The following is a 27,994-nucleotide window of genomic DNA, read 5'->3' on the forward strand; positions in this document are numbered from 1 at the left end:
GGCAACGAAAACCAACCAGTCGCTGCCCGTGTACCAACGCCATGGCTTGCCCGTCTTCTTCTCATTAAAAAAACACCCTAATATCCATGAAAATGACGCTCAAGAAGCATCTGTCTTGTTTTCTTATAACAATTTTTTTCATAAATTAAAAATTCAATAGCTAAAGCGAAAATTTCATATATGCCGTTTAAGTGTCCTTGGAATCTGCGCATCAAAACCGACAATTTGTGTGTATTTAGAGTAATGCGATGTTGATGATTCCAAATTATAAAAATTGGCAACATAGAAGGCAGGTCAACAGCCGTGGAGAAGACAGGCACATAAGAGCAAGGAGTGTTTCGAAGCAACATATAACGAAACAGCAAGACCACGGGATGTTTCAGGCCGACACTGTTTGTTATCATTCTTTATTATGTATAGTCGGAATCGCTACATATCACTGCCGCTCGTAACGGTGTGCACGTTCAAAGAATACCAGATGAAGAATTACCTTCGGGCGTCTACGCCATTCCGAATCACAACCAAATCTTCCAGTCGTATATAAATGAGCTTGAGGTATGGCTTGGCGGGCTGTCTTTGTCACCTAATGTTAGCAAACATCTCTGCTTGCATTTACTCCATCCTTTCCCGTATTTCTTTCACTTCATTATTGAAATGATCTGATTCTACAAAAAGCGGCACTAAAACATCTAGGCATTGTTTACGTGGACAATTTAAATTGGCAACAACCAATAGAATAAACCACCCGTAAAGCAAAAACTGTCTTAAGATTGCTACGCCGGTTTTGCTATAAGAATTCAGGGATGCGCAGCGATACGTTACTTATGATATAAAAACTTTACGTACGCCGAATTCTGGAGTTCGGTTGCGTTCTGTTTTCCGGAAGTGCTGAGTAAAAATTCAAACCTATTATATAGCTAGAAAGGCAAGCTCTGCGGCTGTGTCTCGGGCTATCTAGGTGTGTGGCGAATAGCGTGCTTTATTTGGAAGCTCGCATAATTCCACTTGATGCAAGATTTTGACAGCTTATTGTGCAACCATTTTTTAAAACTCTACAATGCGCCTCTCTCCTATTGACAGACAGTCTCATCAAATAACCAGTTTTTTTCTTTAGGCGCCCGTGGAGTCGTTATCAAAGACCCAAATTCAATTTCTTTGAGTCTCTGTTATCAAATTTTCACGTTTCCTTTCAGCCTTTGACTCGCAGAACCCTATGCTCGATACCAGTTGACTAAGTTTTCGACTACATTTGTACGAAAAACGCAAAGTTACTTCCAAAGAATGTTCTGTGGGGCTTCCTTCAAGACCATCTTAGTCATTTTTCTAATTACGTAGTAATTTCGACGGATGCGACGCAAAATCTTTAGAAGGCTGGAGTAAGTCAATTTCTCATTAGCCTAATTCTTCTTTTGCGCTCAGATTGCCTGAATTCATGTCAATATATCTCGCAGAATTCCTGGCTAATACATTGGATCTTCAAAAACTTTGTTATCAGCAATCAAAAGCTATTATTACCTCGGATGCTTTGTTTGTTTGTACACATTTAACGTCCACAAAACAGCCTCCTCTTCTCAGGATATTTTGGTCACTCGTACCTCGTAGCCAAAGAGAAATTCGGTTTCTTTGGGTCCCCGAGCATGCTGGAATTCCACTAAATGAAACTGCTGACTCACTCGCTTCGGCATATTTAAACTTAGCTATGATACTAGCAGCTCCACAGTTTTCTTTTATTACAGCCGTACGATTAAAACGCCTGAATATAGTAAAAATCAACAAAAAATTGCTCTTAAAATCTGAAGATTTTCGGTACTTGCAATTTACATGGAAGACCACAAAATGCAATTCCTGTCAATTTGAGGTGACCCTCAAAAGCTTTTCTGTAGGTTTCCTCGGTTAAATATTTATCTCCTCAGATCAAAATTTTCATTCACTAACCTATGTACTGTTTGCGATGAACCGGAAAGAATAGATCACTTTGTTCTCGCGTGCTGCCACTTCGATTCACTGCGCCGAATAATTCTTGAGAGACCGATTGGTATGCTCGAATTGACAGTTAATACATCCACCCTTCTATCGTTTGGAGCAAGTCAGTTGGGTGTGAGCCGCCACGCTATGCTGTCAGCGCTATTTAAATTATTTCAGGCATCTGGAAGGATACGCTGCTTGTGGTACTGCCAGATATATCCGATTATTAGTTCCCTTCTTCATTTTTGCTCATTTGTTTTATATGTTCTGGTTTATAGAATTCTTCTGCACATCTCACCTTTTTTAAAGGAACATTACTATTCTTTTTATTTAATTTCTTTCTTCTTTAGCAAGCGTTGTGTGAAAATTTCCATTGTAAGGTATATGTGCCCCATCCCTCTTGTGGGTATGAGCCAAGATCTTCTGGGCGACAAGACAAGACAAGGCAAGACAACCAGTCAAATAAACCATGGTCGGTAAGCCCCTCAGGCGGAAGCTTTCTGCGACCACCACCGCATTAAACAAGAGCCATGGTCTGTCGCACCCTTGGGGCAGCGTTGTTCGCGCTTTGTGTACTATTGCTGGTAGCTCTTTATTACGCTGAGTGCACCGACGGCTCGTTGGTCGCGGAGGTTTCCTTCAAAAAAGGCGAGAAGACGACATCTTTTTTCTACTGTGTTTTACAATTTTGACGGAAATTTCCACCCAAACAAACGTACTCTGGACAATTACCTCTGAGACGAGAAGCGAGCAGGTGTCCAAGGACTGCTAATCTTCCTGAACCTCACTGCCATCGCTACCGACGCCTGCGATCAAGAAGTGGACTTTCCGTGAAGAGAACTTTAGAGAAGTCTGCGACAAGATCTCAGGCTTGCATTGTGTGCGGAATCGAGTAAAGACTATGCACACGTGGCAAAAATCTTGGCGGATGTATTCTGCGTTAATCCAGAACTGTCCCAATCAGCTCTTGTTGTCTCGTCCAAGCCCCCCCCCCCGTTTTCGTTAATCCTCGGTAGTAAAGATGAAAACAAAAAGATTGTGAAAGCTTTCTAATGGTGACCAAAATGGTCGGCTTACGAGGATTCGCAATTCACCAAACGTTGTTACCAGAACATTTTTTGGCATCTCCTGGGATCAGCCGTTGACTGGATTCACGAGTGAGCCTTACTTACTCGCTTAAGCATGACATCAGCTGTAGCAGTCGATAGCGGTTGCTGAGAAGTCAGTTTGTGCACACCTGTACCAACAGGTGCATTCAACTTATAGCGCTATCGTCGGGAGAGCCAGTCGAGGATGATTATCCTCACCAAGTTCATGAAGTGGCCATCATTGCCCCGTATGAAAGGTCACCAAATGGTGCTAATTTCAATTTGATGCTTAAGGTGGCTAGTGATTGAGGTTTTGGAGTCATTTTAAGAGATGACAGGGGCTTTCATCAGTAAGACTTTCTTGAGCAAGTCACTGTTAAGAGACACTGTTAAGTGGGAGTAACGTATAAAAAATGATGAGAGTGTTCACTTTCACAGTGTACCTGTAAAATACGTTTTCATTCAATCTCGCTTTGCGTACGTGCTGTAAAATGGCTCATCAGGAAGTCCGGACAAGCGTTAATTACAAAGCATAGAGTGACACAGCACGCCATTTCTTTGATTTCCTAGTTTCGCGAAACGAAAAGGAGAGTTTAAACGCAGACTTGTGGACTCATATGTCTCCGACAGTTGCTCGTCTGTGAGGGTTGGGCTGGACGCAGGAATGCTAGTAGCATAACAGAGAAGCCGCTTATTAAAATTTAGTTAAAAGTAAGAGCATTGCTACAATGTGTTTATCGACGTCCACGTTGGTGAGGGGGGCGGGGGCTGCCCAACTGGGCATACAAAACATTTTTTCCAGACAGCTGAAATTTTTGGTTTTTCTAACAAAACTCGAAAGATCCATGAACCATTCAATTATTCTTTATTATAAGTTTTAACACCTTATAACATGCAATATTACACACAGAAGAAGTCTAGGCGGGACTTGCTTGTGAGCCAGCTCTGCTACAGTGTCTAGAAATATAGTGGCTAGTGTGCTGAGCGCAGGCTCGCAGACGTCCCCGCAGCTGATGACTGCCGGCGGAACCAACATAATGCGCTGCTGTGCGAGTGGCTGCATTTGCGTTCAATCCTTTCGCTCCGCAAGCACTGCGAAACTTTCAGGAGGCCAAGCCGCGCGAGGTCACCTTTTCTTTTTCTGAATTTTTGGAGTGTCCTTTACAAAATGCTTCATTGTATTAGAACTACTCGAATGCTTTCACAGTATTGGCGCTTTGCAATACCAAATGAAGATCATTTGGTGACATACATTTGGCCATCCGCTAGCGTCCTGAAAAAAGGCAGATCCCACGTAACTTGGGAATCAATGCTGTGCAAAGTATGCTGATGGAAGCTGACTCTGTTGTAATTTATAAAGAGGATAGTCTTTCTTAGGAAACTTCGACGCGAAAATTTTGTCTGTCTGTCTTTCAGGTTGTCTGTTTGTCCACCCTTAACGGTACTGGACAACTTAGACGGCACCAGTGGATATCCCAAACGGCCGACCCCATCCGCAACGCCCACTAATGTTGCTCAATCTTCAGCATTTATAATTGTGTGATTGTCAATTAAAAAACAATTATTGCGCATGTCTGGGGCAGCATAGGATCACGTATATATTCTGCAAGTGCGTCTTTTACTATAAAACGCATAGAAAAGTAATTTTAAGGACCGTAGCGCTTATTACGCTGTGCTTATCATGCAACGCTTGCACGAAAAGGCGAGTGTTTCCAACGCTTTGCTGAGGTGATGGCGCCTACCTGTCGCCTTGCGTTCTGCACCTTATTACCTCTGAGACGGGAACGCACACCCGTCTCTGAGCCACGCGTTTCATTTTCCAAGAAAACTGCCAGATGACGCTGATGTCTCTTGTGTGACGTCACTTGATGCGCTTGTTCCTCTCCGCTGCATACTCGAGGCACTCTAACACAGCACCTCCAGAGAATCTATGACCAATTTTCTTGTGCAGAACATCGAATGAACGTTTTGTTCAATCTTTCCAGGCGCAAGACTGTCGTATTTTTGATGACATTTGCAGATTACCATGCCGATACGGGGCCAATTTTTTTTATTCAGCGAAACATTACAAAGGGGCGCTAAACATATGCAAGAAATCGGAGAGCCAACACTGGAACAAGAATTGGGGTTTCACGAAAATTAGGCTCTTCTTACAAAACATTTAGAACACCTGCGTGGCTCTGTAGTAGAATACTTTATATACACGCACATTGCTTGACTTCGATTCCTCTGCTGGGACACAAGCATGTATTATTTGCATTCGCAGTGTCCACGTTGCCAATTCCAGCCTAACGCTCACGAGTTGAAAAAAAAGGAGGTGTGGCGAAAAGGATTTGATAGCGTGCGTGACGTCATTGTGAAATTTTTTGTGTCAGGACCAGCGAGTCATATTCATCAAACCATATTACCCCCGCCCACCCTAATTTTGGTTTACCCTAAGTTAAGGGGGCGATCGTGAGAGCACCCAGACGTACGTGAACTTAGAGATAGATAGATAGATAGATAGATAGATAGATAGATAGATAGATAGATAGATAGATAGATGGATGGATGGATGGATAGATAGATAGATAGATAGATAGATAGATAGATAGATAGATAGATAGATAGATAGATAGATAGATAGATAGATAGATAGATAGATAGATAGATAGATAGATAGATAGATAGATAGATAGATAGATAGATAGATAGATAGATGCTCAAAGTGGTTGCAGTACGCTAAGAAATCAATTTAAAGACTATTGACAGTATAACCACTAGAGTTATTTTTAAAGATTTGCGTTGTTTTTGAGAGCAAGAATTATCACAGAAGACCCAAACATTTTTACCGCTTAGCCTGAATTACACTAGGATTTGAGTAAAAACAAAAAAATGAAAACACGCCAATGAACAATATGACACTCGCCGCATATGATAATCAATACGCTGTTGCAAAGGCAGTCCGACGTTCAAATGAGGAAAAAAGTTTGTGAATAAAATTTGGAAGGGTATTTTCATTTTTTTAGATAAATATTGATATTCAATTTATGCTTAAACGGCGATTTCGTTCCCGAGACTGTTCCCACTAATGAAAAAAGATAGTTCGACGGAGTCACTCTCAAAATGCTTTTCTGACACGACAGCCTTCGGCGTCAGCCTTTTGTCTGCCCTCTTGATCCTACTTTTTCATTAAGGAAACCGTGCTGGATTCGTTGGTGCGGGTAACAAGGCACTTTTTCCTTGTCCGACTGATAACTTTTTCGACACAGCGGCACAAAACACGCGCTTTCTTTGCATTGCCACTTAGCTTTTAACATCTCAGGAGGCTGCAGAGTACATCTGGCGTCGTCGAACTTCACAGTAAATCAGAAAACAGCTGTCGCACACTGATTTTACAGGTGGCGAGGCTCCGGCAGCAACAGGACGAGAGGAACTTCGCGTGTTCATGCACCTTCTCGACACGCATCGCCACTTGTGGCATTTCAGTGCAGTCATCACGTTCGGGGCCACCTTCTCTTGTACGGAATGCGCGCGCTCAGCACACTAGCCAGTACATTTGTTGTTGTTGTTGTTGTTGTTTTCCTGTGCAAATGGCTCGTACCCAAAGAAGGGGATTGGCCGATTATAAGGTGAATTTGCCCGAAACTTTCAGCATTGCGTCATTCCTACAATTTTTTTTGTAACTTAATTTTGATTTGAAATGCCGATATCAAGTTTGCAGAAAAAAAATAGGAAAAATAGTGAGACAGCAATTTAGCAAGAAAATCGTTTAGTCGCAGTGATGTATTCTTGAACGGCGAATAAAACATCCCAGTGGCTGAAACCTAGTGTAGAGGCTCCAAATGAAAGAAGATCAGGTTGTGATAGTTGCAAGCCCAGTCTTTGAAGAGGTGGTGCTAGTATGCTTTGCCTGAATAAATCGAAACGGCGACAATGTAATAAAAAATGACTGATCGTTTCCTCTTTATTACAGTAAATGCACATAGGGGAATTCAATATGCCTGATCTATGCAAGTAAAAATTGAGGGAGGTAACGCGGCAACGAAATTTCGTGATGACAACTTCCATCATCCTTGATTTAGTCAGTTCACTGCGCCAGGGAAATAACAAGTGTTTGTACTCTGGAGAAGCCGTCAGTGCAGGGTCAGATAAATTTTGCCTGATTTTAAGTGGGCGAAATCGCGCCACCGTAATGTATACTGTATGAGAGAAAATAGGAATAATTGGTGTCGAAACGGATGCCTTCGCAAGAGAATCAGCTATTTCGTTTAACAACAAACCTTTGTGCCCTGGTGTCCAGATTAAATGAATACTTCGGAGATGACAGGCGATCAACGATTTAAAACGTTTCACTATAGGTGAGTCACCAGATGCGGACAGAGAAGAGCACACTGATAATAAATCAGTTATGACTGCTACAACTGTATTGGAAATATTCGCAAAGCTAACATTATTACCATGAATTCAGCCAGAAAGACAGGAAGAAAGTCCGGTAAGCGAAGTGAAAATGACCAATCAAATACGGAGCAATATATTCCAACGCCTGATTTTCCATGTGATTGAGATGCGTCCGTTGCTATAATGACATTTGTTGGCAGAGTACTTAAATGGTCCTGCAATAAACCATTTAAAATGCCTGTAGGTAATAGCTTTGCGTGAGTTGGGAAGATATCATGGTAAACAATTTCTGGAGAATTTTGTTGCTCAGTTAAAGAAATCAGATCACGAACGTGTACATTTAGGGGCTCAAGTAACGATTGAACAAATACTATTTGTGGTTTGGTAAATCTGGGCCAATGCACGGAGAAGAATTGGTCAGGATTGGAAATAAAAATAATTTGTTCAGGGTTAAACGGTGCTTCATATAGTCGTAAAAAGGTCTGCACAGTAAGAATGTTAAAGCGACCTAATAAGGTTGGTATTCCTGCTTCAAGGTATAACACTGCATTTGCAGTATACTTTGGAAGTCCTAAGCAGAGCACTAAAGCCTCTCTTTCCAACAGAACGAGCGGCCGAAGTTTGTAGGCTGGCGCACCAGAAAAAAGAATGCAGCCAAACTCCAACACAGGTCGGACATACATTTTATATATAATCAAAAGTGCCTTTCTTCTCATACCTGATCTACAATTGCTCAACCTCCGCAATACGCCCATCGTGCGTACTGCTTTTGTCGCGATGTATTCAATGTGAGGGCGCCAATTTAGATGCTCATTATACATAACTCCAAGATATTTCAATGATTGTACTTGTGGGATATCTTGAAGCTTGTAATTAATAGATATGCGCACGGGATCTTTGATTGGAAAAACGAGAATAGCACATTTACCGGTATTCAGGTTCAACATCAATCCATCCAACCAATGTTCTATTTTATTAAGATATGTTTGCAAGATAGTGTAGAGACAGTGGAAGTCATGTGCCATAGCAAAGAAAGCAATGTCATCGGCATAAACATAGGTTTTCACTTCTGGATGAACGGGGATGGTACTAAGCAATATGTTGAATAAAATTGGGGAAAGTACTGACCCCTGAGGTACACCTCGGGTTTGCTTGTGCTTACAGGAAGAGAAACCGCCTTGATAACAATAGAATTCTCTTCTACTTAAAAATTTCGTCACCCATGCTACTATATAAGGTGGAAGTCCATAACTCCATAACTGATTAGTCAAGATAGAATACTCTACACTATCATATGCTTTACATATGTCTAACGTTACTAAAGCCGCAAAGTGCTTTTTGTGACGGGCAATATGAATACGACTTTCCAGATCTACATGTGCATGCCATATGGAATATCCAGATCTAAAGCCAATTTGGGAAGGACTCAACAGTTGTTTCTCGTTAATAAGCCTAATTATACGACCATGAAGTACCCTTTCAATAAGTTTTACTACATTAGATGTTAAGGCTATCGGTTGTATGTTGTCTAAATTATAGCCTGCCCCCTGTTTCTTAAGCAATGGTATAATTTTCGCAATCTTCCATTCAGAAGGCATCCATGCTCTTCTAAGAAAATAATTGACGAGACCTAACAGATCATTCGGATATTCCCTGTGAAGTATTTTTAGCATTGTATTTGTTATTCCATCGGGGCCTGGTGCTGCATTTGGCAATCTTTCCATAGCCTGATTTAATTCGGAAGTCAATATTTCTATGTAGTCATAGATGGTTGTTGTGTAAGCCGAATTAGGAAGATGTGTTGAGAACCTGTTTTCTAATTCTTTAGCCAACTGATTCAATGATTCCTGTAGTTCCTGTGAGGTGTAAACTACTGAGTCAACGTTTCCTGGTATAGGGGTCTTCTTCCTACCACAAAGGAAGTTGAATAAAGCACGCTTGTTATTTAATTTAGACAGGTACTCGAAATGTTCTTGGTCATATTGCTCTTTCGCTCGCTATACAGTGCGTTTAAATGTTGCCGCAATGAACTGATAATCCTTCCAATTTTTTGGACTCTGATTACGTATAAGTCTTTTCCATGCAGCTTTTCTTCTTCTATAATCCCGCGTGCCCTCATCATTCCACTATCTACTAGGTTGGGCACTTTTGGATGACGACGAAGCAATTACAAATTCTGAAGTGTTCTTGGAGATTTTTAAAGCAGAACAGAGATTTCTGCCGAGGTCTTCATTTTGACCGCTGGACACTGCCCTAATGTTGGAACGCAAGCAGTCTTTAAATTTTTTGTAATTGATCAATGTTTTCTCTGTCCTTTCAATAGATTTCACAGCACATGAGATTTCAAAGTATACAGGAAGATGGTCACTGTTTGAAGAGAAATCAATTGTTTTCCAAGACTTTATTGAAACACTTGGGCTGCAAAACGTGAGATCTAATACCGATCGTGTCCGTCCGCGAATAAATGTAGGCTGTCTATCATTTAGGCAGGTAAGATTTTTATTAAACATCCAATCCCACAGAAGAGTACCAGAATGGTCTGTTCGAAATCCCCATGAAACATGATGTGAGTTGAAATCACCAGTCAGAAGGAAATCATTCTTGCAATTAGCTAAGGCAGTATCTAACTGTTGAGTATTATGCAAACCTGTTGGAAAATATGCGTTTATAAGTGAAAAAGGGTGGTGCCGGGGCAGACAGAGGTCTATTGCCAAAATTTCACAGTCTGTGGACATAAGCTGAAAAGCTATGCTCGCTGTGCGGCAAAATTTATTCGAGACTAGTATAATTAGACCACCTCCTAGTGATGGATGGTCTAACCGAAATGCTCTAAAATTGTTTAAATGATAATTCTTAACAGGGTTAAGCCAAGTTTCTTGTAATAAGATTATATCCGGATATAACTGATTAATTAAGCAAAGTAAGTCAGTAGAAGCAGAAATCAAAGACCTACAATTCCACTGTAGTACTTTCAAGGTATCTATGTTGACGAGCGAAACACTTCAGCAACGGCAGCTTCTAAAATACTCTCCTTAAAAAGTGCACTGGCATTTTCGCTGCCCTTTTTGGGTTTTGTGTTTGGGCAAGGAGATTTTAATGGAGATCCAGTGCGCTTTTCTTTTTCTGGACATTTCTGGACACTGTGTTACTGCCTCGACATCATCTTCTTCATGCGCCCATCGAGAATATTTCAATATTACATGACACTGGTCAGACCCATACCCACTGGCTATATGTGATCTTATTAGTTATGCATCTAGAGGAGCACAATCAGATTCGCAAACAGGGCATGGTTGCTGTGACCTTGTATTTGTCAAGGCTGTGACTCAAACTGATCGCGCTGATCTGGGTATGCTTCGTATATCCCCTTTTCTAATACAGAGAAACAAGGAAGCGGTGGCAAGTGGCATAGTTAGGGAGGGGGTCGGGGGCCATGCATGGTCCCCCAGCTGAATTTATCATCGCAAGTTTCCAGCTGCCTCTTGTTGCCGTGCTTTTACGCTTAAAGAAACATGTTTAAAGAATGCGGATATAATAGGTACACTTCAATCGTAACAAGAAAGCTCACAAGAAACAGTCACAATCGAAACCTCACAACGTTCCATCCGCATACTAACCTATTAAAATTGAGCTTTTTTAGTAGAGTACAGGAAAAAGTAGAATACCTATATCATCTACGTCCTTGCCTTTCCAGAGATTTATAGATTAAAATTATGTATTGGGTCAAATTTCGTTTGTGCAGATTTTCAAATGGCAAGCCTTTCTTCCAGTACAGCAAGCATCTGTGGCGTCATCTACGTATTTGTCTTGCTATATAGCTTTCTACATTTGATGCTCTCGTGATCAACCCTTAAATATATGGTAAACCAAAATTAGTATAGGAGGGTAAGATGACTTACCAGATACGACTCTGTCACTATGACGGGAAAATAGCCAAATATGCGCGTAAGGCGCAGCACAGTTACAATGCAAGCTAAAAGGGCGGTTCTTCAGAGTGTTTTCAAAACAATCATTTTGTAAATGCTGCAAACACACTTGCTGCTATACCCCCTACAGCAATAATATTAATAATGATTTTTGGTAGCAGGCGGGTATTCCCTTCGTGATTCTTCTGAGAAGCGTGGTATTCGCCAAAACTTGGAAGAAATTTTGTGCCAATTGGTCATGCAGTGGTTGACGAAGAAGAGGATATATGCCTGAAGTGGGTATACGCCACATGTCTTAAGTGATCAAGAACAAGCTTCTGTAATGGTATGGTGAATTGCACGCCTGGCTGTTCCTTTTCTCTTCTAAAACGCTTTATTACTCATGTGAGCGCGATGGTTTCCCCGACATCAAGCCTGTCTAGGCAAACTCGCGCATAAGTCCTAACATTCGACGTGGCTGAGTGGTAGAATACTGAAAAGCTGTGGACCCGTGTTAAAACCCCACTGCGCTTATGAGATCACAACTCGGATCACGCGCAGTTGTCCACCACCACCGCCGCCGGTGTTCGTAACCACATCACGCGAAATTGAAAGATAAACCTAGAACCAATGACTCAATGGGGATCAAAATTAGGTCCTCTGGGTGCTAGCTCAGTAATACACCACTGAGCTACGCCAGTGCTTTGACTTGTTGGAAACTTGCCTTAGGCAGGCTTGATGTTGGAAAATAAATTGCGTTAATACGACTTATAAAGCGTTTTAAAGAAGCGAATGAAAAACGAGTCGTCGCACAATGCGATTAGCATAACGAGTGCGCCGTCCAATGCCCCAACGCATTACAAACGCTTGTTCTTGTTCCCTTATTAGCTTTGGCCCATACCCACTTCAGTCATAATTTCTCATCGTCGTCAGCCACTGCATTAACAATTGGCACGCAATATATTCCTTGCAAGTGTTGAGCGGATACCGCGCTTCTCAGAAGAATGACGAAAATAGCATAGCGAATGTCGGCGTGCTACCAAACAAATTTATTAATAATGTTCTAGTGGGTATGAAGCAAGTGAGCTTGCAGTATTACCCAATGAGTGTTTTGAAAAGGCTTTGAAAGACCGCTATTTTAGCTTTCGCTGTGACTGTGCTGCGCCTTCCGCGCAGGCCTGGCGTTTTTTTTAGGTTTTGTTTTATTATTTCTCCGATACTGGTTACGCACACCTGCGGCAGCGGCGGCGGTAGTGTCGGCGGGCATTCACGGTGCCACGCTTGACCAGAGTTATGATTTCATAGCAGATTTCACTTCAATATTGTCGCCAACCTGTCGCATACGTCGTCAAGCACTTTCTTTCATCCAGTGGAACATACCTAGAGGTGGGTATGAGCCACTGGTGTGCGGCTACGCGCCTCAGGTGATTGAAAATAATATCTACCCAAAAAAGAAGAGAACACAAGAGTAGTTTTAATGCATGCGCAAGCGTCATAAAAAATCTGACATCGGCTGCCTTAAAACGATGAATATCAAGAAGAAATTTTATTGTCCCAGCTGAAATCCAGCAACAGCGTTATGCGTGGCAATGGACCACAGAGCCACGCCAGGTCTCACAACTGCTTTTCAAATACACCATAATGTTTATGAGCTCTATCAGGGGTGGAGTGATATACCTATTCGTTTTTATAAACATGACGCATGTACTTCTACGATACTGCCATCATGTCGGGATCAGATAAACATTAGTTAAGCGCTATGCACGAACACTTAAGGTTTATATCAACCAAGGAATGGTGCGAACAGACAATGGTAATTTTATTTGAAGGCCGTTAGGAAAAATTCAGAGTTTTAAAGTTCTTATTGGCTACGTTCATGTAGACAACTAGTATAAAGGACGTACAGGTGGACAGGTGGGCGTATCGACGGATGCATGGGCTGGTAGGACACACGGGCGGATGGATGGACGGATGGATTGATGAATTGACGAAAGGACGGTTAGACGAATGGCGTGGGTGGTCATGTATTGTGATGTCGAATAGTTATATACACATAAATTTGTTTTTTATACAAGTTTTCGTTTTTTTGTTGTGCAGGTGTTCAGTTTCGGTCAGGCTTTTGTGGAGTGTCCCTTCTAGTAGGCGGGCGCTAGGTAGCTTCGCTGCTAAAAGTTGGCATCACCAGCGTTGACCGAACCAACGTATAGAATGAGACAATTACAGCATATCCATGTAGTGAACGATGATGAGTGGGGCGAAGGGTCTATTTGTTCATCCACACTTATGTTCGTCTGTCCGCCTGAGCCTTCATTCGTCCGCATGTTGGTCCGTTGAGACTGTCGGTCCATGCGTATGTCCACGAGTCCATCCGCCCGTCCATCTGTGAATCCGTTCGTTCTTTCGTGCGTCCGTGCGTCCATCTGCCTGCCTGCCTGCCTGCCTGCCAGTCTGTCTGTCTGTCTGTCTGTCTGTCTGTCTGTCTGTCTGTCTGTCTGTCTGTCCATCCATCCGTCCGTCCATCTGTCTGTCTGTCTGTCTGTCTGTCTGTCCGTCCGTCCGTCCGTCTGTCTGTCTGTCTGTCTGTCTGCCTGTCTGTCTGTCTGTGTGTCTGTCTGTCTGTCTGTCTGTCGACCTGTCAGTCTGTCCGTGCGTGCATCCATCCATTTATCCATCGGTGTCTGCTTTAAAATTGCACAATTGACCCAATGTCGCTTTAAAATTGACAGAATTTTACTTGGCTGATCTAAATGATGCTGTACATGACTTACGTGTCATGAATATAATGTTTGGCTGTGTATTTTACCATCGTTGTCTATCCACATCAAGTTATACAAAATTTAGTATGTTTGGTGCGAGCGAAACGGTCGCGAGCGCGCTATGACCGTGGTTTGTTGTCATGTTCTTACATGACGTGACGATATGAACCCCTGCGAGCACGTGCACCACATCACGTCGAAATTTATGGGCACCTTGACTGTGGCGTGTAGTCTAGTTCGCACTTGACACGCATCTTATGATTATCATGTTTTGCACCAGTCAGATACCATCATCATCCATTGACGTCACGTAATACCAAATTTGATATATGTGAAGCTGGTGAAACGGCGCCGAGCACATCATGAGTGTGGCATGCAGTCATGTTGCTATATGACACGCATGCCGTGATTATCATATTTGATTGTGTCATTCAGCTATGTCATCCTGGCCATTAAATCGGTGCCATCTTACTCAGAAAAATAATGAGACTGATTACTTTCTTAAACTTCAAGGATTTTATCTACAAGTAGTCTTCGGTGTTTTTCACTAAGATGCAGTGGCCTCCAGCTAAACCTTATTATTGTGAAAGTGCTGTTATTATGAACTGCGCCAATGTTTATTCAGAAAAAGATCACGTAGCAAAAGCAAAAGAAGTAATGAATAAAAATAAGGTAAAGAAAACTAAATGCAGCTGGAAGAAGATGATGAGGTAGCGCAACAACCACCGCGTTCGTTCGTGCCTGCGCCTGCGTTCCTTGTTCCATCCTCAGGGTGGCGGTCAAGTAGCCGGCAGTTACTTTTAATTTATTAGATCTACCTCTTATTCCGCAACTGTTTTAGTGCATTGATAAGTGTAACTTCTTATTTCATGTCTGTTTCTTCTCCGGGCCAGAGGCCTGCCCTCTGGTCAGCCTCTGTTCCCCCTCAAGATCTTCCCCTGGAGTTGTTTCTCCACAATGGAACCCGTAGCGTTCCTGCCGCTTTGGTGCCGACTACCAGTGAGTTCATCCGCATGAAAAATCCCAAGACAATCCAAACGAAACTTCGTGTGATCCCTCCCCACTCTCTACTGATAACAGAGGTTTGCCAGTTTGGACGCGGGGGGATACTATGCTGCTCACCAGACAAGGCTTGCATCCAAGACCTTCTGAAGTGCACTACTTTTGCATCACATCCGGTGAGCTCTTTTATGCCACCTCATCTAGCTTGCAGCAAAGGATCGGTTCGGGGGGTAGTCGCAAGTCTAAGCCCAGCAGAAGTCTTGAACATCTTTTCCCCAGCAGGTGTTATTTCTCTTTACCGCTGTACCAAACAAGAAAACCAACAAAAAGTTCCCACTGAAACTGTAAATGCCACATTCTCTTAACCAGATCGCCCTTCGGAGATCAAGGCATGGCTCCTTATCTATAAGGTCGAAGCTTTGGCTCCACGTTCGCTGCGATGTTCTAAATGTTGGCTCTTTGGGCACAGTACTAAAGGTTGTCGATTGGAGACTCGATGCCGCATATGCGGGGCCATATACGGGGCTGGTCATAGTACTGCTGAGTGTCAATCAGACAATAAGACATGCTGTTTGTGCAAGGCAAATCACGCTGCAGACGATCCTAACTGCCCTGCAAGATCAAAGGAACTTCAGGTGATTGAAATCATTGAAAGGAGACGATGCTCTCGTAAAGAAGCAGTTGCAGAAATTCATAGCAGGAATCAAGGTTATGCTGGCATAGCAGCTCGTCCACCTCTTTCTATGGATGCATCACTTTCTCAGTCCATTTCTGCCATGGCAGAAAAGGCCGTAGAAAAAGTATTAGAAAATTTTTTACTCAATTTGTCCGACTCACTCAATAATATTATGGATTCATAGATGGCGGGCGCATCTGATCGAATAACTAAGCGTATCTAACCTCCTAGTACCTCAATTAATAAACCTGCCAAACATCAGTCAGATGTCTCTATCGATAATGAGGCAATGCCTTCCAGATCTGACACAACTGAGCAGGAAGGTATATCTGATTCAGATTCAATAAGCAATCGGAATGTAGATATGGATGCTCGCCTTTTGAAACGCACCAGATCACCCACTAGCAAACTTAATAATTCTTCTCATCCAAAAACAAAAAAGAGTATGAAAGAACCTAAGACTAAAGCGGACTTCCTAAAAGATAGTATCTTACATCAAGCAGTTGCTACTCTTTTCTTATCATCATAGGGTGCCTTAGAGTACTTCAGTGGAACTGCCGTTCAATTCTGTCTGCAACTACAGAATTATTATACCTAATTTCTCAACAATCTCCCGACGTCATAATTTTACAAGAAACTTGGCTGTCTGCTGATCAAAACTTCTATCTAAAAAACGATCAGTGCTTTCGACTGGACCGAGACTCAAGTGGTGGAGGATTAATAATTTTCATTTCATTCAAAACTTGTCATAAAGCACACTTAACTTACCAACAAATATCATACGATTATGAAGTTTTCGTTCTGGAAATTCACTTTCCCGGATGCGCGCCACTGTCTATAGTCAACAACTACTTTCCGGCTGGAATACAAGATGAAAGAGCCCTTGACATGACTGTGAGTTTTTGCAGAAAGAGTACACTATTTGCGGGATACTTCAATTCCCATCACGTTTCATGGGGATTCCGCACTGATTCATCAGGAAAACGGTTGTGGGACTGGACTAATGGGAATAGCCTTATTTGTTGGAACTCCAGAATTCCGACATTCGTTCGATGTAATTCGAGGTCCATCTTAGATTAGACATTTGCTAGCTCAAGTGTGACAATATCATCTTGAACTGTTCTTGATACCGCTACAAGTAGTGATCACTGCCCCCTGGTATTTGAAGTCAGCATTCCATTAGTGACGGTACATCGCCAGGTGCAAAATTTTGTAAACTACTCTGAATTTAAAAAGAACTTACAGTCAACGCTGTCTTCCTTGCCTGATATGGAAGCAAATATAAAAGCTATGAGCCTTTGTCCACCCTAAAGTGTACAATAAAAAAATGACAGTTCACTATATCTTCAACAAAGGAAAAATTCATATCTGCCTGGTGGAATGTGGATTGCGCCAGAGATTATAGACGCCGCCACGCTGCATGGAAAAAAATCCTTACCAACCAATGTCCGACTAATTGGAGCAATTATTTATTTGCTAAAGCTACCTTTAAGAGAACAGTTTCATTAGCGAAAGACGATTATGAAGAAAAACGGTACAGCTATCTATCCAAGAGCGGCAACAAGAAAGCTCTATTCAGGTTTCTTCGTAATGTAAAGTTATTACAGCACACATAAATATTGACTCAGTTATTTTTTTCTCCAACTGAGTTGGAAGATACATTAACTGAAATTGCATTAGGATTGGAGAAGAGGTTTACATCACAAATCAAAATAAAGTGTGCAAAACCGTCATTCGGAAATGATTTTATTGAAGTAAGTTGGGATGAACTTGTGCACGTCGTTCGTATTCCGCCAAACACAGGTCCTGGACCAGATGGCGTCACTTCAGAAATGTTAAAAATATTATTCGACATCTCTCGTGAAGACTTCCTTAACGTTGTCAACTATTCACTTGAAAATAATTGTATACCTCCTGACTGGAGACTTGCAAAAATAAACCGCTTCTTAAAAAAACAGGGACTAGAAATGCAGATAGATAACATTAGGCCAATCACTTTAACATCACACGTAGTTAAGTTAATAGAAAGAATACTTTACATTAGAGCTACGAAGTTCATAACAGATAATGCGATACTCAGTGCGTGCCAGATTGGATTTAGACCAGGTTACTCTATATGGTGGGCGCATGTTGATTTAGAGGCTCGTATCAAGCTTGCTCGGCACAGACGACAATATGCGGCCCTAGTAACCCTTGATTTAGCCAAGGCATATGACAGTGTTAAACATCCTATTCTTATCATTGTCCTAAAAGAGCTTACGTTTTGCAGTACATAACAAATGGGATATACGAATGTTTAAAGACAGAAAGTTTTATTGCTCTCAACGAGGTGTTTGCACGCCGAAGTAAAGCCAAACGAGAGGTGTTCCTCAAGGCTCTGTTCTATCGCCTGTGCTATTTAACATTTTGTTAACTTCAATACCACTGAGTGAAAAGGTACAAGTATATGTCTATGCAGATGATATCGCGTTCTTTGCATCTGACAGCGATGTTTATTTACTACATTCGACTTTACAGTGTTATTTGGCAACATTGGAAACCTGGTTTCAGAAAATTCATATGAACCTGAACGTAACTAAAAGTGCTATAATAGTTTTTCCATTGGACACACTAGTTACTATTTCTCTTCAGTACCATCAAGAAATAATTCCCCAGGTTAACTGTAATAAATATCTAGGTGTACTATACGATCAAAAACTGAGCTGGCGTGACCACATTGAATATATTAAAATTAAGGCTACACGCGCTGTTGGAATGATAGGTAGGCTCACCGCCTCCGTTTCTGTCTTCGCAGAGACACGCTGATCATGATTTATCGAATGTACGTTCGTCTGATTCTTGAATTCGGATGTGTGCTATTCTGTGTTGGACCAGCATACAAAATAAACCCCCTTCTTCTCTTAGAGCGGGAAGCTCTACGTAGTTGTTTAGGTGTGCCAAAATTCACAGCTACCAATGTTTTGTATCAAGAAGCTCGGATACCCACCCTTGCTTACAGATTGCAGATTTCGTATTTTAAGAGTGAAAACCTATTTAAAACTTTCTGAATCCTTTTAAGAAGGCAACAGTTTGTATTCTTTGCCGAGCCTGGTGTCTTCTTCAATGAGCATTGGTCCCGTGTATATAAACCCCAAGTTCTATTTGTTCAAACACTTCTAGATGCTTTAAATGTTATTATATTCGAGATCACGCCATCTGTCAAACCAATCGGCCAAGTGCAAAAAAAATTTGACGATATCTTCCCCATGAGCGCTAAACACTTATCCTCTAAATATTTGATTGGTTTATTAGAACAACACCTGTCTCAATTAGGTATTAATATAGTAATTGCAACGGATGGATCTATGAGTGGCGAGAAGGCAGATGTGGGTATTTTTTCTCTTTCATTATTCTGGTCATTTTTATTACGCCTCCCAGATTATACACCAATATTTGAAGCAGAATTATTGGCATTTATACTAGCTATTCGTAAACTTCCTGCGACTCATTCGACAGCTGTGATGGTGTCTGACTCGTTTTCCGTGTGTTCATTTTTATCATCGTCGTTGACATCAGCATTAATAGAAACTTTTAAATCATTATTCCCAGCAAACATTCGTCTAGTGCGAATGATATGGGTGCCAGGCCATCGTAGTATATTTATAAACGAGATGGCTGACACACTTGCGCGAACATCTCTTGATCTTCCGATTGTGCCAATCATGCCTCCTACAGCTTATGTAACCGCAGCGGGGTTTAGAAAACTTTCCCTTCTTGAAGACTCATCAAAAATCTTGATACCGAATCCAGATTTCTCGCACCTGCACTTAACATGGAATAATAAATGGTGTCCCACGCATAAATTGGAAGTCTTGATAACAAAATTACGTTGCCGTGTACCACCTCTTAATTTCTACTTAAACAGGTCTGGTCTGGTGCCATCCCCTCTGTGCTCAAGCTGTAACGAACCTGAACTTATCGACCATTTTTTATCACAAGTCGCCGTTTCAAAAATCAAAGAAAAAACTGCTCCGAAATATTATTCAAAAAACTAGGAATATCACTTAATACTCCCAATATTTTGTCTTTTGGGGCCAATTCATTAGGAAACCGTGACCGGAACATCTGCGGGGCTCTCTGCGAATTCGTATATAACACAAGAAGATTACCTTGCTGAGTCAGCGATCAGCTCTCGAATTTTACTAGCCACACTACCACTTATTATTTAGCTGATACACTGCAATGATTCAACTTTCAGGAGAATTTCATATAACGATTACACCTCAGGTATTCTACAAATTCTATTATTTCTCTCCCCCCTTTTTTTCTTTTTTTACATTGCGCCAAATTAATTTGACAGTCAAAACACAGTAATCATATTCCCCTAGTCTAGAAAATCTGAATGTATTGACTTGTATTAACCACCGGCTTCTTGGCCAATCCCCCTTAGTGAGTGAGAGCCACAAAAGAAAGGAACAAGCAAGCAAGCAAGTAAATGCAGCGGTGATTGTCGGGTCACATGAGAAAGAAGAAAAAGGCGAATTGTCGCGCACAGCTTTTCGAGCGTGCCACGCAGTGCACCATCTTCAGCAACGGCGCCGCCAGTGCCGAGCAGAAATTTACCTTGATGAACCGGTTGACGTCTTCCAGAGCAAGTTGTTCTTTCTAAAGCACGCTTTCTCAGCAGAACAATGTTCAGCCGCACCGGAGTCCAGGTCAAATTTAACGGCGTGATCTCACATGCGTGGGCGAGCAATCACATCAGCAGTAGCAGCAGTTCCACTTCGTCGCATTTTGGTGCAATCGAGTTCGGCGGCCCCAGGCGCATCACACACAATGCGAGACTGCTGGGCTTCCAGTGCCTTGAGTATCACGAACTTCGCGAACAACGCCCGATGCAGGCTGCCGCACGTCGTGCTGCCGATGCGGCGGCCCGCGGTTAGAATACGGCCAGCGCATTGGAGCCACTTTCAGTTCCTGGGCCAGCACCGGAAAACCAGGTGCGTTTCAGATAAGCATTCTGATCTCAGCACAACTTTGTTGGTGAGCCTAGTGCGCGCACCTTAGAACATATGCGTAGAATAATCGTATCGTGTGCTTATATCAGAGGGCCCCAAAAGCTCTCAAAGTTCAAAGACGAGAGATAGGTTTCTTTCTCACCTACACTTTAATCTTCCTACAGAGGCTGTCTTCTCCTCGTTACTTATTTCTTCATGCAACACGTGCATTAAGTCATGGCTAAGCATTTGGTATATCAAGAGTTCATGCTTTTTAGAAACACGCTGTTATTTTTGCTGGCGCCGTCGAGAACGCGCAAAAAAGAAATGTAATCAGTTAAAAGCGCTTGATAGTCAATAGAGACGAAGAAAACAGGCATGTGACTGCAGGCAAAGAATGGTGACAATTCAGAACTGATATCCCTCGTATATGGAGCAATCGAGAGCACATTTTCTCATGAACAGGCTCCAGCTGAGAAAGCGACAAAATCTTAACAAAGAAGGATGCATGAACTCTCCAAGGCTGCTTGTTCACCGCATGCTCACCGAAATTTTTCAGCTTTCACACTGATTGATTGATATGTAGAGTTTGACGTCTCAAAACCACCATAAGATTATGAAAAACGCCGTGGTGAAGGGCTCCGGAAATTTCGATGAACTGAGGTTTTGGAGCGTCCACCCGAATCTGATCACACGAGCATACAACATTTTTGGCTCCATAAAAATGCATTCGCCACAGCTGGGATTTTATCCCGCCACCTGCGGGTCAGCAGCCGAGTTCCTTATCCACTAGACCACCGCGGCGGGGATGGTTTCAAACTGGGATCAGTCAAGAATATGAAATAATCGAGATTATCTTAGTAGCCGGCCATTCACTGATGACATTGCCTTGATGAGTAACTCAAGGGACGCATTGCAATTTATGATTAACTGGACAAGCAAAGAAGAATGGTAGTACGTCCGCCTCGGTGGAACAATATTCATGGTGCATTGGCTGGTGACTCAATGGTCGCGAGTACAATCCCTGAGAGTGAAATAACTTAAAAAATAAGAAGGATATGTAGTGCATTCGGCAGGGAAGCGCAAATATTGATTGTAGTTTATCGTTATCCCCAAAAGGGAAAGCATGTAATAGTTTTCCTTTTACAGGTACTTACGCACGGAGAGAAAGTATGATTTTTCAAGAAAACTGAGCCAAAAGCATGCACTAAGGGAGAAAAAAAGACAGTTTGGGTAGTTTTCTTGATAAATAAATACTGACTCAGATAACAGTCCAACTCGTCAAACAGTAAGAGATATGGAGGCTTACAATGCCGTCTTAACTTATATTGAGGATAACGCACAGAGTCTTGCATGGGAAAGTAACAGGTGTAATCCAAAGGACAAGAGACTCGAGTAGGGTGCGTTGGGGAACAGAAGGGTGTGAAGGACGTCGTAGTCGAAATTTAGAACAAATATTTATGGCGAGGGCATGTAGGGCATAGTCGTATAACTATCCGTCATTAAGTGCAAGAGACTAGGGGCCAAGAGAAAGCAAGCGCGCGAAAAGGAAAGGTGTGCAGGTCAGATAAAAGAGTTTGATAAAATGATGCCGCCGCAGCAAGCACAGGACTGGGATGGTTTTGCCCCGCAGTGCATGCCGTCAAGCTCGCCGGCGTGTGCAGCTGGTGCTGCCACCACTGCCGATAATGATGACCATTGCCTCCTAAAAAATTATGCCTGAAACGTGAGCCGCGAACGCGCTGCCCAACCCTCTGATTTTACCCTCCTCCTTCGGTACGAAAGCGAGCGTCTCTGACGGCCGCCCCCTGCGAACACAGCATTGCTCTCACACATGCTCTCACAGTTGCCTCCGAGCAGCCGTCATGTCACGTGACAGAGCGGTACGGTATTGTCACGTGACTGAGCGGTACGGAGGCGAGCGGTCTCACGCGGCGGCCAGTCACAACACAAGGCTGAAGGCATGGCCTCCGAGATGGCATGCTGGCAGGAGGCTCCCAAATTTATTTTATTTACATATACTGCCAATCCCAATTAGGGATTATTGCAGGAAGGGCACATACATTGTGAAAGGGCAAGATTTGTACACAGGGTACTCACTGAATTATTATAATAACGAGTGAGACAAAGGCGACAGAAATACATTTGATGACTACATCAGTACCACTAAAATACATTCAGTAGCATAGGACATCAATTCCAGCTAGTACTGAAAAAAAAAGAATAGTGAGCACTTCAAACAGTGGACAAGAAAAAAACAGAGTTCGTCAGTTCTGAAGACAATAAATAACATTCGAGCAGGGATGAAAAAGTTTCCAATGATTGACTGTTTGTTATACTGATTGGCAAGCTATTCCACTCGCGAATCGCTAGTGGAAAAAAAGAATATTTCAGACAGTTCGTCCGGCACTGATATTCATTCAGTGTCTGAGAATGCTTTTGTCGTGTTGACCTTGTTTTTTTAAATGACATGTACTTTGAACTGTCTATGTTTAGCTGTTGGTGAACTAACTGATAAAGGAATTTCTCACGTGCCAGTTTAGCGCGGTTTTTTATTGTTAAGAGACCTGCTTTTTTTTAAAGTTCTGTGGGTGAGTCAGTTATTCTGTACTTGTTATAGACAAATCTTATCGCTTTTCGTTGTATTCGTTCTAGGGCATTTATGAGATTGTTTGTAAAGGGAAACCACGTGACGTTTGCATATTCTAAGACAGGTCTGACGAATGCTTTGTAGGCTAGAAGTTTCGTTTTAGGTGGCGCGAAAGCGAGACTTCTACGAAGGAAAAACAGCCGTTTTAATGCAGCTGATGTGACATGACTAACGTGGATATCCCATCTAAAATCTTGCGTTAAAGTTAAACCTAAATATTTGTGTTCAGTCACTACCGGAAGTGGAGAGTGATTTATAACGTCAACAAATTCAGATAATTGCTCTTTTCTTGTTATCCTCAAGAGAGCAGATTTTTTTAACATTCAGGGTCATTTGCCAAAGAGCACACCACATAGATATGAACTGCAAGGCATTGTTCAGTTTTACATGATCTTCTGGGGCATTAATTTCCTGGTAAAGTATACAATAATCGGCGAACAACCTCACATTTACACCAATGCCAGCAGGTAAATCATTAATGAAGATCAAAAATAAAATGGCGTCAAAACACTGCCCAGCGGTACACCTGACGTAACGTTGGCTATAGTTTAACTATCGCGATTGACTTGCACATACTGTGTTCGGTTACTCAGATAATTGTCGATCCAGTCAGTAAGTGGGCCTGCGCCTATCGTTGCTTCTAATTTTTTTGTAAGTTTTTTGTGTGGCACCCAATCCAACGCCTTTGAGAAATCTAATAGAATTAAATCAGTTTGTTTTGTACAGTCTACATTGAGGGAGATGTCGTGAATTAGTTCAACCAGTTGGGTAACTGTAGATAGTTCTTTGCAAAAACCGTGTTGTAGTGGCGATAAGATGTGAATCTGGTCAAGGTACAACGTTAGATGTTTAAAAATAATGTGTTCCAGTAGTTTGCAAGTTGTGCTGGTTAGTGAAATGGATCCGAAATTTGAAGGGTCAGCTTCGCTACCAGATTTATGAACAGCAGCTACGTTTGCAATTTTCCATTCTTGGGGGAGGGAACAGGTTGATAGGGACTTATTGAAAAGTATACACAAGTATTTGGCTACCCATTCAGCATATCGCCTAAGAAATTCATTTGGCAAGTTATCGGGACCGGCACCTTTCTTAGTATCTAATTTTAACAACAAATTAAGCACTCCGGACTCTGCCACAACAAGTGGTTCAATATGTCGGGTGTTTCAAATGTCAACATTAGGCACATTTCCATCATCAATCGCGAAAACAGATTGGAAATAGTTATTTAGCGAGTTTGCTTTATCTTTGCTTTCTTCCGGCGCCGCGGGCCTAATACGGTTTTTGGGATTAAGGTAGTTCCAGAACTTCTGAAGGACGATTTCAAAAAGTTGGGTAGCGTACTTGTAAAATAGTTTGCTTCAGGCATTTTTATTTGGGATGTCATCTCAGTAATAGCTTGACTCAACTTGTTCCGAACTTTTGGAGTAGGTTTCGCCTTAAAAGTTTTTCTGAGGTGCTTTACTTTACGCTTGCAATGAATAATTTCACGCGTTATCCAGGGATTATGTTTTCGTGTTTTCTTTGTTTTAGATGGCACATAGTTAAGAACGCAATGTGTTACGACTGATTTGAAGCTTGCCCATAGTATTTCCACATTTGTGTTTGAATCATTCGCAAGTAGTTCAAATGAAGCAAGTGCATGGAAAAGATGATCAAGTATACTGGTGTCATTGGCATGGTTAAAGTCAAGATAGGCAGAAAAGGAGTTGGACGGTATAGGGATGTCAACTATAGAAACGGAGCCCTGAATAACTTCGTGGTCTGATATGCCCTCAAGAATTGAAAAGAGGGCGACGTTCCAGGCATAGTTTTTATAGGAGGCATTGTGATGACGTTAATTCTTTGATGACAGACCACATACACAGCTGCCCGCGGTTAGAGCACAGTGGGAACTTCTGCTTTTATTTCATTCAATGCCAATGGAAACGCGTTGTCTTTAACGGGAGCCGTTCGTCCACCTCAGTTCAGAGAGTGGTCATGACGCCACGCAAGAAAAGGGGTAGGGCGAAAAAAAATGGCAGCATATCCACGGAGTGAATGATGAAGAGTGGGGCGAAGCATCCATTCACCCTATCGTTCTTGCTTCCGTCCGTCCATGCGTGCGTCTGTGTGGCCGCCCGTGTGTCCATCCGCCCATCCGTGCGTGCGTCTGTTCGTGCGTCCACACGTCTATCTGTGCGTCCGTCCCTGCGTTCGTCCATGAATCCGCTCCTGCGTCCGTCCATGTGTCCATCCGTCCATGCAGCCATCCGTGAGTCCGTCCATGCATCTGTCTGTGTGTCCGTTCGTCCACCTATTCAACACTCCAAGTACCACCATCTCGCATCTTTTCATCATATATTTTCCATATAGAAGCACCGCCATCCAGCGGCTATTCTAAGGACTGAACGAGAGGAGGCACACGCACACTTTCTTATGGCTAACGTTTAGTGTCTACTTCCCACCTTTAACCACCTCGAGTTTATGGTATATACAAGTTCAATGTATTCATGGCACTGCGGCCCAACGCTCGCTAAACCTTTCTAAAACCAAGGAGGTTACGCCCAGCGAGTATAACGTAGCACCACTTTTTTGTCAGATAGTGCTTAATGTACATGCCAATGGCTGCTAAGGGGAAATGAAAGACAGCAGAATTCGGCTTTTAGTTAACGCGCACACTGCAAATTCCTTATTGGTCAGCAACGCACAGACAAAATCTCCCACCGGCACCACCTTGGAGGTCAAAATGTATAACTGGTTGCACACGACTACTACGACTACGAGGGACGAACGGGTGCCGCTATAATTCGCCCCTAAAAACTAAAGTACTGCCAACCACACCCTTTCGCCACTACCTCCTTCCCAGTCAGCACAGAAGCGCCTTTAGAGTGTCCACCAGGAAACTACGATTACGAAAACACGCGGGTGTTGTGAATCCGCCAGACGCTTGGGAAGCTGGGACACTGCTGCCTTGTGTGTTCACTGAGCGGCTGTGCCTCCGGTATGCTGAAAAGGTACGTCGGTGGCGTCTGTTCGTGAAGCGCGTGCTCGCGAAAGTCGCCAAACAATATGGCGTTTGCGAGAGCTTCGCAAAAGCTACGCACGCGAGGGAAGAGGAGGCTGCCGATTGACACGAATGGTGCTACTTTAGTTTTATTTACATAGACTTTAAGTAGGACAGCCTGAATCCCATGAGCTTCCGAGCGCTTTCTCACAGAAACCCGACAGGCGTGCGCCCCTTTACATCATCATAGGTTTGTCAGATTTATTCCTTCGTGCTCCTTTGTGGCTGGAAGCAAAGCTGCCGCCACAGCACAGTGCTACTTAGGCAGCGACGTCATCGTGACGTGTTCCTATAGGTTAGGTTACCCGCATAGCGCCTACAACATCTACACGCTAACTCAAAACACCGTGTCGTTTAAGGAGCCAGCGTTACCGCCAACATCCGAAGTTCAGGCGGGGTGCGCATTGCCTCTTCGATGCAGAAGGCTGTGTTATTGCGGTGGACATGTGGATAAACGACCAGATAATCCGATTCACCAACTTTTACGCGCCCGTAGATAAGTCTCTTGCCAATGACTTTTTTAAAGGTGCCAGGTCATCCCTGCTAAATTCAGCACCGTGCGTGTTGTTAGGTAATTTCAACTGTGTTTTTGACTCAATTAGAGATGTCCGAGTCCCTAGTCAAGGACAAAGCACATACCATTCTAAAGAGTTGCAGAAGATACGTAGAGAGGTGAAGCTGGTCGATGCATGGACAACGCTTCACGGGAACACCTTTGGAGCCACGCGCGTTCAGGGTACGTCTCAGAGCAGGATTGGTAGGGTCTATATCCCTAACGAGCTCGTTGCGAGTTTAGAGACATGCGATGTCATTTTTTAGCGCCTAGGCAACGCAAGCTCAGGGACCACATGCCAGTGCTGTTCACCTTGAACGCCCAGTTGGGAAGACATTACTTCAAGTTGTGGCGAATGGATTCATCAATTTTAAATGGCGAAGTTTCGGTGTCTGAAATGCGCATAAATATCTATGCGTCTTTAGAAGACATAACGCAAATTATGCCAACAGAAAGGGATCTCTTGAAGGCCAGATGGCGTGTGATTGCGCAGGAGGCCGGGAAAATGCGCCATCCACGTCTAACATCACAGATGAATGAAACATTGAGGCGTATTCAAATAGTTGAGCGCGCAGGTAATCTGACCGGCGCAATTCAAGAGTACATTGGCGGCAAAAAGGCTAAGTACGATCTGTTATTGAGGGCAAGGTCCGAGACTTTTAAACACGCAGAGGAACTGCACCTGCATACGGATGAACTAGGTAACTTGGCACACGCACAGCATGTAGGAGTAAGGAAACACCAGCCCAGTCTTATCGGTGCAGCTCTGAAAGAGTTTGGGAGCATGGTCACAGATATCAAATCAATCGAGGAGGTCCTTAGGGCGAATTTTGAAAGGCTCTGCTCTGCAGATCGTCGCTCCACAGACAGCAACCAGCATCAAAGAATCGCAGACTTTTGTGAAGGCTTGCCCTCGCTGAGTCCTGAGGCGTCTGATATGCTCTGCGCTGAGGCGACGAAAGATGAAGTTTGGCAAGCCTTGAGGAAAATTAACACTACC

The sequence above is a fragment of the Rhipicephalus microplus genome, unplaced genomic scaffold (assembly GCF_043290135.1).
Source record: "Rhipicephalus microplus isolate Deutch F79 unplaced genomic scaffold, USDA_Rmic scaffold_20, whole genome shotgun sequence".
Classification (NCBI taxonomy): Eukaryota; Metazoa; Arthropoda; class Arachnida; order Ixodida; family Ixodidae; genus Rhipicephalus; species Rhipicephalus microplus.